This window comes from Triticum dicoccoides, unplaced genomic scaffold, assembly GCF_002162155.2.
Source record: "Triticum dicoccoides isolate Atlit2015 ecotype Zavitan unplaced genomic scaffold, WEW_v2.0 scaffold24222, whole genome shotgun sequence".
Lineage (NCBI taxonomy): Eukaryota > Viridiplantae > Streptophyta > Magnoliopsida > Poales > Poaceae > Triticum > Triticum dicoccoides.
The window spans coordinates 116,203-119,005 of NW_021249831.1; positions in this window are offsets into that span (position 1 = coordinate 116,203).

A 2,803-nucleotide genomic window follows, 5' to 3' on the forward strand; every position below is an offset into this window, starting at 1 on the left:
AAATATAAATAATTAAATTAAAATGATTTAATAAAATTATTAATTAATTAATTAATTAATTAAGTTAATTAATCTGGTTTAATTAAATTAATTAACTAGTTAAGTTTAATTAAACTGTAATTAGATTAACCTAAACCCTAATTAATTTAATTAGAGAATGACAGGTGGGTCCCACTGGACCCACATGTCAGGGTTGACTCAGTCAACCCCTGCTGACTGCTGACGTCAGCATGACATCATGCTGACGTCATAAATACCTTTTTTTCGAATTAATTAAATAAATAATTAAATTCCAAAATTATTAAAATCTTTTAAAAATCATATCTTTTAATCCGTAACTCGGATTAAAATATTTTCAACATGAAAGTTGCTCAGAACGACGTGACGATTCCGGATACGCAGTCCGTTCGTCCACCACACCCCCCTAACCTATCGAACCCGCAACTTTCCCCCTCCGGCTCCTCTGCCCGAAAACACGAAACACCGGGAATACTTTCCCGGATGATTCCCCCTTGACCAGTACCACCTTATACCACGTTAGGGCACGCCTAGCATCGCTTCTTGACATGTCATGCATCGAGATGCATCTGTTTACTTGGTATTCATTGTTTCTTCCCCCTCTTCTCTCCGGTAGACTACGAGACCGACGCTGCTGCTGCCCAGTTCGACTACGGAGTTGACGACCCCTCTCTCTTGCCAGAGCAACCAGGCAAGCCCCCCCCTTGATCACCAGATATCGCCTATTCTTATCTATACTGCTTGCATTAGAGTAGTGTAGCATGTTACTGCTTTCCGTTGATCCTATTCTGATGCATAGCCTGACATTGTTGCTACACCTGTTGATACCTTACCTGCAATCCTAAATGCTTAGTATAGGATGCTAGTTTATCATCATTGGCCCTACATTCTTGTCAGTCTGCCTTGCTATACTATTGGGCCGTGATCACTCGGGAGGTGATCACGGGTATATACTATACATACCTACATACTATACAGATGGTGACTAAAGTCGGGTCAGCTCGAAGAGTACCCGCGAGTGATCCACGGATTGGGGGCTGAAAGGACCTTTGTCCCGACGGCCCTCTGTGTGGATCTTTGTGGCGGAGCGACAGGGCAGGTTGAGACCGCCTAGGAGAGAGGTGGGCCTGGCCCTGTTCGGCGTTCGCGGATACTTAACACGCTTAACGAGATCTTGGTATTTGATCTGAGTCTGGCTACGAGCCTATACGCACTAACCATCTACGTGGGAGTAGTTATGGGTATCCCGACGTCGTGGTATCAGCCGAAGCACTTCAGACTTCAGCGACGGAGCGGCGCGCGCCGAATTGGACTGGAACGCCACTAGGCTAGGTCTGCTTTCGGCCGCCCTCGCAACGTGCAGGTGTGCTATGGGCGATGGGCCCAGACCCCTGTGCGCTTAGGTTTAGACCGGCGTGCTGGCCTCTCTGTTTTGCCTAGGTGGGGCTGTGACGTGTTGATCTTCCGAGGCCGGGCATGACCCAGGAAAGTGTGTCCGGCCAAATGGGATCGAGCGTGTTGGGTTATGTGGTGCACCCCTGCAGGGAAGTTAATCTATTCGAATAGCCGAGATCTTCGGTAACAGGACGACTTGGAGTTGTACCTTGACCTTATGACAACTAGAACCGGATACTTAATAAAACACACCCTTCCAAGTGCCAGATACAACCGGTGGTCGCTCTACCTCAGGGATATGAGGAGGGGATCGCCGGGTAGGATTATGCTATGAGATGCTCTTTGGAGATGCTACTTGGAGATGCTACTTGGAGGACTTCAATCTACTCTCTTCTACTTGATGCAAGACGGTGGCTGCGAGAAGCGTAGTCTTCGACAGGATTAGTTATCCCCCTCTTATTCTGGCATTCTGCAGTTCAGTCCACTGATATGGCCTCCCTACACATATACCCATGCATATGTAGTGTAGTTCCTTGCTTGCGAGTACTTTGGATGAGTACTCACGGTTGCTTTCTCCCCCTTTTTCCCCTTTCCTTTCTTTCTGGTTGTCGCAACCAGATGCTGGAGTCCAGGAGCCAGACGCCACCGTCGACGACGACCCCTACTACACTGGAGGTGCCTACTACTACGTGCTGCCCGCTGATGACGACCTGGAGTAGTTTAGGAGGATCCCAGGCAGGAGGCCTGTGCCTCTTTCGGTCTGTATCCCAGTTTGTGCTAGCCTTCTTAAGGCAAACTTGTTTAACTTATGTCTGTACTCAGATATTGTTGCTTCCGCTGACTCGTCTATGATCGAGCACTTGTAATCGAGCCCTCGAGGCCCCTGGCTTGTATTATGATGCTTGTATGACTTATTTTATTTGTAGAGTTGTGTTGTGATATCTTCCCGTGAGTCCCTGATCTTGATCGTACACATTTGCGTGCATGATTAGTGTACGATTGAATCGGGGGCGTCACAAGTTGGTATCAGAGCCGACTGCCTGTAGGAATCCCCCTTCCACACTCCTTGGCCGAAGTCGAGTCTAGACGTTACAAAAACTTTTACTAACTTGGCTGTGAGCCTTACGGGCCCACGTCGCCATCGGGTGGTACTAGGAGCTATTACTCCTCAACCTTTACTCTGGGACTCTGAACTCTTTTCTACTCGGGTTAAACGAAATTACTAACTCTGACTTTAGGATCCCGTTACCACGTTCACCCCAAAGTTGGATAAGCCATAGTTATTTTGCAGGATAGCATTTTGAATAGTGCCCGTGTTGTCATTTGACTCCATTGAAACATCTTTGTTTTCAGATGGAACCCGCGAGGCAGGTCGTGCGCCACACTGCGG